Genomic DNA, 12,027 nt, shown 5'->3' with positions numbered 1-12,027 from the left:
GCTGCTTCCAGCGTCACCCACTCCCTTGCCCACGGCCCGCTGACTCCTTCTGCTTTCTCTCACTCACTCGTCCGTGTACCCACCTCCCCTCCTCCAACACAGGAGCGGGCACCTCACTGCAGACAGCAGAAATTCCAAGGTAATCTCTAGCTTATAACCACCACCAAACAGCAGTGTAAACAAGGCGACAGGAGAGAATCTACCTAGTGTTGAAATCCCCAGCTTGTGTTTTATTCTTATTACCAATTTTCAGTCAATGTGTAAAACAAACGAGGTTAAGGCGCAGGGTTTGGTTTGGTTTGGTTTGGGGTTTTCTGAGTGTGTGTTCAATGGGCAGCACTGAGGAAGGGGACAGAAACTCTCCACGCCTGATCCAGATCCACACCACAGGCTGCAGGGGGGGCTCGGGGTGATGGACCGAGCCTGAAGCACAAAGGGGGAGCCGCAAGTGTCCCAGTGACCCCGTCTGGGGACCGCCCCTGCCCATTCCCCCCGTGGGTAGGGTGGGTGACAAGCCTGTGGCTCCTTTCTGAACAATGAGGGATTGCTCTCCTGCTCTCTAGGAAGACGGTGGAATCCAGGGCAGGTTCCCCTGAGCCAGGAGCTAAGGGACAGGGACAGTGCAGGGCGGGAACAGGCAAGGAGCACCTGCAAGCTAGCCACTGATCTGGAACGAAAGAAAATACCAGAGCAGAGACACTGCATTCCAGTGTCTAGACCTCTGACCCCCCCATCTTCTCCCCTCATGCCCAGCCCAGCCCCAAAGAACTCCCTCCCTCACCATTATAAACACCTATCTGCTCCAAAGCAGCCACTAGGATTCTGAAACTTTCTCTTCACAACAAAACTAAACTGTTGCAACTTGTTGCTACAATCCGGCATCTTCCCTGGACGGCAGGAGCCACAGCAGAGCCCAAGTGGCCTGCCAGCGGCTTCTGGACGTTTCTGAGACCGCCCCTGACCATCATCCCCTGCTGCCTTCTACCCAGTCACAGGAGGTCACTCAGTAGGGCCGGGGAGCTATGTCCCAGCCTCCCCGAGGACAAGACTCCTTGGAGCCTCTGCCCCCTACTTCCTCCCAGAGTGTCTTCTGACCCAGGGCTGTCCATGAGCTACTGGGGGGGAGGGGGATAGCTTCCTCCAGTGAGCCCAGAAAGATCTCCCAGGTCCTCATTCCTACGCTGTCTCACCACTAAAAACAAAGTCTTCCATCAACTCAAATTGGGCTCCCGAGCTGCCATTTCCTCCTGGGCTCACCTCTATCACAACCCACCACACCAGAGGGAAGTGCTTTTTCCGAGTCTAGACGTAAGCGCCTTGAGGGCAGGGCCTGGGACATCCAGCCTACCCCCTAGCCACCGAGGAGTTTCCGCCCAAGAACAAGAGGCTCAGGACGTATTTGCTGAATGAATTTCTAAAGAGTCACTAAAATCCATGGAACTTTCTGGCAGTGTAAATAATGGTTCTTCCCCTTTGTGGACCATGGCACAGCCATGAAAACAATACCTGTGGAGACTGTTGCAACACAGGAAATTTTATGTTACAGTACTGAGTACGTCAGGACACGCAACAGCAACCGTCCTGCTTACACCTGTACGGTATGCACGCCCACGTGTGGACAGGGACCCCAGAGAGATGCAAGCAGTAATGGGGTTAGGGGCCTATCTGCTTCTCGTCAGCTCTGTTATTACACTGTATGTGCTATAAACAACCCCCCCCCCAAGGTTTTACTTTAAAAAGGAACAGTTACATCTCTCCCAACACCCCACGAACAGTCTCATCCCAAGTCCTTCGGCTGAGAACAGTGTACTGACCACACAACCAGAGGGCACGGGCAGAATTCCCAGCAGCCACCCAGAGGCTAAGGACCTGGGAGCCGAATCCTGCACTCCCACATTTCACGGGGAGGTAGACCTTAAGGGGCCATATGGGCTACAGAGGGGACTGAGAGTGGGGCTGGGGCCTGGCACTGTAGAGAGGAGAGGAAATCCTTTACCACCTGAGCAACAATGCTCCCTAGACATTCCCTGCCACTCTGCCTGCAATCAGCTCAGATGCCACCTCCTCCCGGAAGCCTTCTCAGAGCCCCCTAGGCCCCCTCCCCTGGGACACCATCAGCTCCTGAAACAAGGGCCCTGCTTCCTTCTCCTTCATCTCCATAGTCCCGGCACCCAGCCCAGTCCCTGGCATACAGAGTAAGCTCTGGGGAGTGCTAACTGAACGATGAGGGTCAGATAAACAAATGAAGAAGGAAAGAACGAATGCATGTTTGCAAGTGGGTTGAGGTCAGGAAGAGCCCGCTAGTCAGGATGGCAGCGGACCCTCTGGCTGGCTGGGTCTCCGGTGAAGACAGCCAGGGCCCAGCTAAGAGCAGGCAGGCACAGCGGCCAGGATTGACCCTGCTCAGCCATGGTCTGTCACCTGCCCTCCCTCAGGACCAACCGCAGACATCTGAAGAAGGGCCAGATGAGGTTAAAGGTGATGTCGGTAGCCAAGGCAACACTAGGGAACCGGCAACCTCGCTTTGAATAGCCACCCGCACCATGGGACGGAGGCCCCATTCCGCCGCAGCCCCAAACTCTGCTCCTTTCATTAACTCTTGGCCACTAGTGTTATGAGGCGGCCTTGGGGACCAGCCCCACCTCTCACTGTCAAGTGAGGAAACAAAGTTCAGCAGTGAAGGGCATCTACGAAGTCACACAGGGGTCTGGCATCAGTGACTACCTGCTCAGTCTCCTCATGTGTAAAATGGGGGTAATTTCCTACCTCGGGAGAATGAGGTAAAAATTACATGAGATAATTCACGTAAAAGCAGCAGCACTGAGCCTAGTACAGAGCAAGGGCTCAACAGAATGTTAACTATTCGTACTCCTACTGTCATTAGCACCGCTGGGACTCCAGAGCAGACATCCTGATTCCCAGGCCAGTGCCCTGCCAACGGAGCCTCTTCCCTCCTTCCTTGCCCACCTTCCCCCTCTTCCTTCCACCCCTTCCCCACCCCCCAAGTAATTCTAGCCTCCGGGAGGCTGGCTCAAGATGCCCAGAAATCCCCAGTCACCCAGGAGTCTCTGGCCTCCGTGTCCCAACTTCCTGTCAGAGGGTATGACTCCTGAGCATGGAGATGGGCTCTCCGCCCTCCACCCCTACTGAAGCCCCACCAAGGCCAGCACCGTGAGGGCCATGCAGCGGGAGCCCAAAGAGTTTTGGATGACAGATTCGCCAAAGAAATTTAGGGTCAATACCCTCATATGCAAGAGCTTGTTTTAAATATTAAAAATAGATGAAAACTGGAGGCACCTGGGTGGCTCAGTCGGTTAAGCATCTGACTCTGATCTCAGCTCAGGTCTGGATGTCAGGGTCGTGAGTTCAAGGCCCCAGCATGGAGCCTACTTAAAAAAAAAAAAAAAAAATAGACAAGAACTTTAAAATGACTCCCTGCCACCACTTTTCTTACCCCAGAGAGTTCCAGACAAGTGCCTGGCATGTGCGCTTTGTCAAGTGGAGAGATGAGTAAATGGCATTTGAAAGCTCTGGCTGCCTGGGCCGCCTGCCCCAGGCTTACGGGCAAAGGCAGCAGGGAGCCCAAACACTTCAGACAACTAGGAGCCCCCTCTGTGCTGGGCACCGGGTGACAAGGTAGGGAGCTAGACTTGAGGAAAGACCCCGCCTCTGACCTGCAGGTCCTCTGACCTCCAGGTCCTCAGTCCAGTGGGTTCTAGCATCTTCTCCCCCATCCCACACCAGTCGGATTAAGTCACCCAAACCAGTTCCAATGCGTGTCTTTATGTTTATCAGACAGGAAGCTCCTTCTCCAGCCCAGTGACTTCATGCAAAACACAGGAAATGCGGCGGCTTTTGAACGCAGGCAGCTCTAAATACAGGAGCCTCTAGGGCTCTGTAACAGCCTTTTTTGAACATGCCTCATGAACGCAGCTCAGCTCAGTGTGACAAGGTGAACTGTCCCGTGTGGTAAGAAGGATGCGAAGGCTGAGACGGTGACAAGCTCAGCATCCGACCCAGGAGATCTTCTGGCAGGTTCCGCGGCCACCCTCATCCCCACACTTTCTTATCAAGAGACAGACTTGTGGGACGCATTTAAAATCTTTAAAACCTGACCACATATTTCTTCCCACCCGCCAGGGACAGATGATGCTGATGAGAACATGAAAAAGGAGGAAGGAGGAGGGGGTAAGGAAAGAACTAGACCGCTTCACGTATCTTTACGTGTAAATTACAAGCCCTGGAAAAAGCAGGCAACTCCGTGCGGCTGGCAGGGAAACTGAGGCAGTGGTCTAACAGCTGACGGGAGAAAAGGTGAGGGGCCAGTCCCAGCTCTGCCTGATCTCAAAGCCCTTATTTTGTTTCTTCCACCAGGAGTTTCCGCATTGAAAATACAAGAAATCGATCCCCTCAGTCCTAACGCGACTTAGAATTACTAGAAATGAGGAGTGGCTGACGGACAGTGGAAAGCCAGTGTGGCCCTCTGAAGGGCCCACCCTGCTGCCTTGGCGCTACCCCATGTGAAATATTGATTTTTGAGCTGTGGGAACTTTCAGCTGAAGGGGCCCTGTCCAACTGGAAGAAGTTCAGAGAAACTGAGAACACTTCCCACCCAATTTCTTAACCGTAGCACCCCTCCCCCCCAAAAGCAAAAGACGGAGGGTGTGGAAGAATAGACTCTTGAGGAAAGATTAAAGGAGCTAAGTATGTGTTGCTTGGCTAAACAGTGCATAAAGGCCAAGAAAGGGAAGATAACACTTTAAAAACACTTTTAAATGGGGCCACGTGATTTTGAGAGAAAGGCTCTGGTGCTGAGTGAAACCAGGAGCCCGAACTTTCTACCAACTCACAGAGTGAGCTCTGGACAAACGGCTCCTTCTCTAATGGGGGGTGAAATTATCCTTCAGATCCCCTCCAGCTCACACATTCTCTAACTCTAAGGAAATTCAGGAGGGAGCGTTTTTACTGTTGCTCAGTTTTCTTTTAAGCAGGGCATCATTCAGAGTCACAGGCCACATGAAAGGGAGAAGTCTCGAAGAATCACAGTTCCCAAAGTGTGAATGTCTGTGGAGGTGGAGGTGAGAGGAAAATCCTCCCGAGAGGCCCCCTTCTCCTGTGGGTGGGACGGCCTGTAAGGACCATCAGGACCCAGGACCTCTGAGAGGCACGGCGGGCGGTGAGGGTGGGGAAGACCGGCTGTACCTTCCACTTCCCCACAGGCCTCGGCCCAACCTGCCTCAGCAGGAAGCCACACCCTTCGGTGGCAACTTCCGGAAGGCCCTGCAGGGCTCCCTCCAAGCCACAGTGGGAGGGATCCCGGTGCAGCAGCTGGAGATGAAGAGCGGCTCAAGGCCACCGAAGAGCTGGAGTCAGACCGGAGACACTCCCAGGAAGGCCTCGCCCTCAGCTAAAGGCCATCAAAGAGCCTCTTTCGGGTCCACCTGCGGGGGGCTGGGGGCTGGGGGCTGTGTCCCATTCTGGGTCCTGAATCCCCTCAGGCTTCAGAAACTAGAGGGCAGAACAGGGCCCGAGAGGGATGCCAACAGAAGCCCGCCTCAGTTACTTTTTAAAGAGACACACATCAGGGGCAAGAGGGCAGCTCCCCCCTGCTTCCCAAATATTTGGTGCCTTCACAGCATGAGGTGGGGAGGTGGGGACAGGGGAGAGGACAGCAGCCAGCATTGGCCTTCAAACCATCTGCCCATGTGGTGGCAGGCCCATTTTAGACCCAGGCTCACTTTGCGTGCTCCTGTGTGACTCACGCCATTCCTCCAGGAGGCCCAGAGGCTGCCTGGCAGGGACACAGGCCTGTCCGAGACCCTGATGGGGTCTTCTGCTGGCTGCGCCACAGGAAAAAAAAGCCAGCTCAGTGGTGAGCAGAGCTGGTACTCACAGCATCCAAGGCTAAGATGGTCTTTCTTGAGAAGGCGATCGGGGCCCTCCATTCAAAACACCCTTTTGGGGGCGCCTGGGTGGCACAGCAGTTAAGCATCTGCCTTCGGCTCAGGGCGTGATCCCGGCGTTATGGGATCGAGCCCCACATCAGGCTCCTCCACTATGAGCCTGCTTCTTCCTCTCCCACTCCCCTTGCTTGTGTTACCTCTCTCGCTGGCTGTCTCTATCCTGTCGAATAAATAAATAAAATCTTAAAAAAATAAAAAAAAATAAAAAAAAAACACCCTTTTGATCACATTTTCTCAAGAATTTGGGCTTTTCCACTGTTATTAATACATTAAAAACCGCAGGCCAGAAGTCTGAGGACAACTGGGGACAGAGGGGGAAGGGGCACGTTAGTGGTCGCGGTGATCCCGAGTTTCAAAAAGAAGAGACTCTAGGGGCGCCTGGGTGGCACAGCGGTTAAGCGTCTGCCTTCGGCTCAGGGCGTGATCCCGGCGTTCTGGGATCGAGCCCCACATCAGGCTCCTCTGCTATGAGCCTGCTTCTTCCTCTCCCACTCCCCTTGCTTGTGTTCCCTCTCTCACTGGCTGTCTCTATCTCTGTCAAATGAATAAATAAAATCTTTAAAAAAAAAAAAAAAAGAAGAGACTCTAAGTGAATGAAGGTCTAGGTTAGCCCTATGGTCAGAGGGGGCTCCCCAGGAAAGAACAGGGTAGGATTTGGAGCCAGGGGAATTGTGGGAAGCCTGGCAAAAGGGTATTCCGAAATACTTTCCAGACACACACTGCGGGCTTCCTTTTCTCATACAGCGAAGAAAAAGCAATCATCTATCATTTCCCAGAATATAAGGGAGTGGACCAGAACAGGCGTTTGTGTAAGGGGTTCCTCTGGAAATATGATGTCATGGGGAAGAAAACAGGACCCAAAACGTTCCAGCCATGAGAGCAAGTCAGTCGGTTTTTAAGACCCTTCCTCCTTCCTTGCACACAACAGGCCCTCAATAGGAAATTGGGAATCGAAAGCAATGCATTTTGAAGTTGACTACAAGACTACAAGACTAGCCAGAAGACCCCCCTTCTTTTGACAGGTAATAAAACTAAAAAGGCCGTGTAGTGAAAGAGTAATGCTCACCCCCCACTCCTGCTTCCTGGGCCCTCCTCCCTTTCTGGAGGCAGCCGCAATTACCTGCATTTCAGAATCTTTCCATGCAGAGCCCGGGCGACATACTATGTTTTATAAAAAGGGAGCACGATACATACTCCTTTGCACCTAGTTTTTTCCACTGGCAACATATCTTGCAGAGCATGCCCTAGGAGTACTTACAGACCCGCCTTGTTTTTCTAAGGGCCACGCTGCAGGACCCCCATTGCAGAGCTGTGCCATGATTTATCTGACCCTTCTGATGGGCAGGTTGCTTCTTTCCTGTCTTTTTTTATGACAATGCTGCGAAGAATATCCTTGGACGCTTCCTCTTGCATTATCTGAGTTTATCAGTGGGTTGAATTCCCAGAAATTAGTCAGAAGGACTATGCTCTGGCAGACACTGCCAAACTACCTTTAAAAAGAGAGCTTCTTAGAACTTACACTCCCATCAGTGTAAGGCATGAGAGCCAGCCTTCACCACTGAGACATCTCGGAGAAATTAAAATTACTGAATCTTCCAGTTTCCCAGGCACTCTTGAGTTTAACGGGTGGGCACATAAATTGGCCTGACGTCTTTGTAGGGTGACAGGGCCCTTTCTATCGAAATCAGATTTTCCCCCAACCAGAGCCAGAAGCCAGGTCTCCAGACCCTCGAGTCCTGTGCTCTTTCCATGTCACCCGTTTGGCTCGACCCTAGATTTCCTGGATCACAGGAAGCCAGGTTTTAGACCTCAAACCGCAGAGTGCCTGCACACCTCCCGCCTGGGCCAGAGCCCTGAACCGAGGCTACTCGGCAAAAGCTCGTCACTGAGTGCATCCAAAAGCATGAGCGGACGGGCCCCAACCCACCTGGGCTTCACAGTCCACAAGCACTGTACACACTCATACACACACACACACACCCCTTTTCAGAAAGCAGAAAGAGCACTGAGCAGGAGCTAGAACACCATCTACCCTTCCCCTCGCTGTTTCCGCACCTGAGGACCCAGCAGTGGAGACCTGTCATTTACATATTCTCTTAAAAACTGACAGAGCCACTGCGTATCAGGCCCTTTATTACACACCTTACTTCTCTTAGTTCTCACATCTCACCCTTCAGGGTATGGTCCTCATTCCCATATTACAGAGGCGGGCCCTGTGGCTCAGGGAGGTGATGTGACCCGCCTGAGGTCATAAAGCTAATTAAGGGGCAGGGGCAGGATTTGAAGCCTCGACCCCACTCTTCCCAGCTCTAAGAATGGCATTCTGTAATTCACAGGAGCACTGCCACTTCCCAGGGAGCAGCCTCCATTCCGTGGTCACCAGAGGACTTGAGCCCAGGAGTTCAGCGCACCAAGGGTTAAGGCCGAGAGGCAGTGACTCTCTGGGGCTGCACAAAGGGAAAATGCACTTCCTGCCCCTGCGGGCAGAGATGCTGTTTTATGCTCAGCAAATTAGGACGTTTGTTTAATTAAGACGACACACAGATTTTGTTATTCTAAATATTTTTGGAACATGATGCTTGGGAGGAAGCTGTCAAGGCACGGATTTTTTGTTTTTCTTTTGCTTTGGGTTTCTTTCTCCCCCTTCAAGGGAAGGGTAAGGCCAGGCTCAGAGGAAAACAACAGCCAACCCCTCCCCTCCTTTTGAAATAAAGATGTCAAGCTGGTAAGGGCTGTCTTAAGTACTTTATGGAAGGATTAGCTAGAAGAGGAAGTGAAGAAAGCACAGCGAGCCCGGTTTCTAGCAATACCCTAGCAGGCTACACAACAATGCCGCATTTTCTGAGTGCGCTTTTCTCCTTCTCAAAAGCTAACAGATCCTCGTTTTGTTTTTTCTGGAGCAAGAACAGGCAAAAGGCAGCCTGTGATTAACATGCGTCCTTCATCCTGCAAGAGGGAAGTTGTCCCATCTCCAACCCCTTAGGTTAAAAAGTTTAAAAATAAAAAATTTTAAAAATGTAAAAACCAGACAGCTGGGACCCTGAGCCTCTCTTTCCTTTACGCTCCTGTGCCCTTCAGGCAAGCAGCCCCGTAGAATGCACCTCTGGAACGGAGCTGCCCTTCCCCACACAGAGCCTGCCAATCCAGGCACCTGGATCTGCCCACAGGCACTGCCGGGGTTTGCTGAGTGTGAAAAGTAGAGCTCTTTGGGGTCACCCCGCAGCCAAGTGGGGGGCACAGTGACTCCCAAGTTACACGAAGCAATCTCCTGACTGCTCAGTTATGCACTAAATGAGGCCTCCCTTGCCAACACTGAAGGCCTGCCTCTGTTTGCCAGACCTGCAGTGTGCCCCTCCTTCCGAGGTAGCTTACCTCCTGCCCCCCCCCCCTTGCTCCGGACAGAAGTGATGGCCCCTCTCCGAATTCCTAGTCACTGAATTCCTAGTCACTGGCGTGGTATGCTTGGGACACTCCTCACAGGCCGTCTTTGTATTTCAATCATTCAGACACTATTTCCCCTAGGGGGGGACTGGGAACTCCTGGAGGGCAGAAGCCTCTGGGATCTCTGGCAGAGTGGGCTGGCTCCTTTCTCCCAGTCCCCATGACTCACCGTACCTTTCTGAGGACCATGTCATCTGCGCCTCACATTAGAGTCATCTACCGATTTGTCTCCGCATTCCCTAAGTGCCCGAAGGCAGGGGCCAGGTCTTACTCAACCTCACACCCCCCCACCACCACCTGGCAGAGTCCCTGGCACCAAGCAGCCAGTTAAATATTTGCTCAATTACACATCTATGTACCCTCCCCCTGCACGTCGCAGCCTTGTATATAAATTGGCTAATATTAATCGAGTGATTGTCTAAACAGGCCTTAAAGCAGCCTCCCTCCTTTCCAAAAGGGGAATAAACCACCAGGTGAGGTATTAAGGCAGGTCTCGGTGGTGTCAGAAATGGCCACAGTGTTGCAGGAAGGAGCTAAGGCTCTCTTCCCCTTCAACAGTTACTCAACAGTTACTTTGAAATCCTCTTAAACCCAGAAAAGGATGCAATGAACCAAGGAGTTGCTGGGCCTCTCTACTGCCCAGCGGAGAGAGGCCGCCGGTCTCCAGGGCCTGCGAGGACCTGGGACTTCCCGGGAACCTTTTCCCCACACCGGCTGGGTGGGGCCACGGACAGCAACCGGGCCCTCACCCTGCCCCACCTCAAGGCAGCCGGCAACCCTGTCCTGGAGGGTACTGTGTTGTTATAAACGACCGGGCTCCCCGTAGGGAAAGAGGGGTGCAGTCCTGCCCCGGGCGTGGCCCCAGGACAGGATGGAGGGAGGCCCCCGGCACAGTGAAGCAGGGGAGGCAGGGTAACAACCCCGGATCTGGCCCCAACAGGGACGATGCAATAGCGCAGGCCTGGTCCTAAAGGAGCAGGGCCCAGCTCCCCGCCCCCGCCCGCGTGGGGCGGCCCCCAGGTGCGGTGAAATCAGGTGCGCTCGGGCCGGCGCAGATGGCTTCGGGCATTCCTGGGCCTTCCACCCCGGGGTAGCGGAAGTCAAAAGTCAACGGCTGAAGGGCTGTCGGGGAGGCTGAGGGGGAGGGGGAGAGTCCTTCCTGCCTCGCCCGGCACCCGCCGGGTGCCGGTTCCCCACGCACCCACCGCACCTCGCCCCGTCCCCCTCCTCCGCCCAGCCGATCAGCAGCCGGGCGAATGAGGAAGTCGGGAGCGGAGGGCGGAAACTGAGCCGAGTGCAATGTCTGCAGCAGGACGGTCCGAGTCTGACTCAGGCGGACGCCCTGACAGCTGCCAAACGGTCCCCGCCTGCCCGTTACCTCCGTTTCGAAAACGCCTGGAAACTTCCAAAGCAGCCGCTGTCCCGAGCCCCCCACCTCACGCTCACTCGGTCGGGTCCTAGGGACAGCGGCTCCCCGGAAGGGGTTAAAAAGTTTGCCCAACTTGGGCACTTGGCGAGGCGAGGGCGGGGCGCGTGCCCCGGCAGCAGGGGGAGGTTGAGGCTCCCGGTGCCCTGCCGGGCAGGGGGAGGGGCGGAGGGTTTCCGGGGAGCGCCGGCCCCGAAGCCTTCGCCAGCTCCCGAGGCCTCGCCTCCAGCGGCGCCCTCCCCGAGCGTCGCGCAGGGGGTCCCCCGGCCCCTACCGGAAGGATGCGGTGCCCCGGCCCGGGCCCGCGGCGTTCGCGGCCGTCCGCGCCGGTCGCCGGCCGCGCGGAGGCCGAGAACCACACGTCGGGCCGCTCGCCCCAGACGCCGCGCGTCCCGTCGCCACCGCCCCCGCCCAGGGCGGGACCGGCCGGTGGGGCTCGCTCACCTGAACCTGGATCTGCGCCGGGGAACGGGCGCTGCTTCTCCCGAGAGGGCTTTCTCGAGCGCTCGGGCGACGGCGGGGTGGGGCGAGCGCGCGAGGCGGGAGCTGCAGCAGGTCAGTCTCGCTAAGCCTTCCGTGCCCTGCCCGGGAACCGCGGTGATCTGCGCGCCTCACCGCACCCAGCTCGGCTCCTCGCCGCCTTCCCGCCCCGCCCTTACAGCCGCCCGCCTATTCCAGCCCGGCGCCGGCTTCGGGGCGGAGCCTGGAGGGACGACACCGCCCCCCGAACCGCCTCGCCCACTCCAGCCCGTCCCCGGTCCTGATGGACAGACACCTTGGCCTATGGGAGGGGTGGAGGGCGGAGCCTCTGGGTCCTGCGGGGTGGGTATTCATCCTCCCCATCCGCCCCCACCTCCACCCCCTCCACCTTCCTCCGCGCTTCCTAGGCGGGAGCCCCGCCCCCGTAGGGCGGGCCCGACGAACAGCCAGGTTCCAGGGGGAGGATTGACACAGTGAGAATCCAATCAGGAGGAGGAGGAGGCTCGAAGAGGTCTCCGGCCAGGATTTTGGTGCAGTGCCGGGACCGGGCGAGGCCGGGCGGGAGCCGGCTGGGAAGGTCCCGGGCTCTGACACTCCGCCCCTCGAGCTGTTTTCCCGGTCCCATGTCATCCTACCCGAAGAACAGATATTAAGTACCATATATGGGAAAAGTGCTATTTTACATAATTATGATGGCCTGCGGGGGCGGGCAAGGAC

At 55.5% G+C, this 12,027-nt stretch overlaps 1 protein-coding gene across 1 annotated transcript in view; it reads right to left on the bottom strand.

Annotated features, from left to right (window-relative positions):
- The window catches only part of MYH9 (myosin heavy chain 9), an 89,564-nt gene extending 78,050 nt beyond the window's left edge, over positions 1 to 11,514 (bottom strand). The window contains exon 1 of the mRNA XM_048218171.2: positions 11,275 to 11,514. The gene's annotated coding sequence lies outside the window, so the exon portion shown is untranslated. The remainder of the gene's footprint in view (positions 1 to 11,274) is intronic.
- Between the last annotated feature and the right edge of the window lie 513 nt (positions 11,515 to 12,027).

This window comes from Ursus arctos, unplaced genomic scaffold (assembly GCF_023065955.2).
Source record: "Ursus arctos isolate Adak ecotype North America unplaced genomic scaffold, UrsArc2.0 scaffold_21, whole genome shotgun sequence".
In the NCBI taxonomy this organism is placed as follows: Eukaryota; Metazoa; Chordata; class Mammalia; order Carnivora; family Ursidae; genus Ursus; species Ursus arctos.
This window is presented reverse-complemented; position numbering and strand designations above follow the sequence as displayed.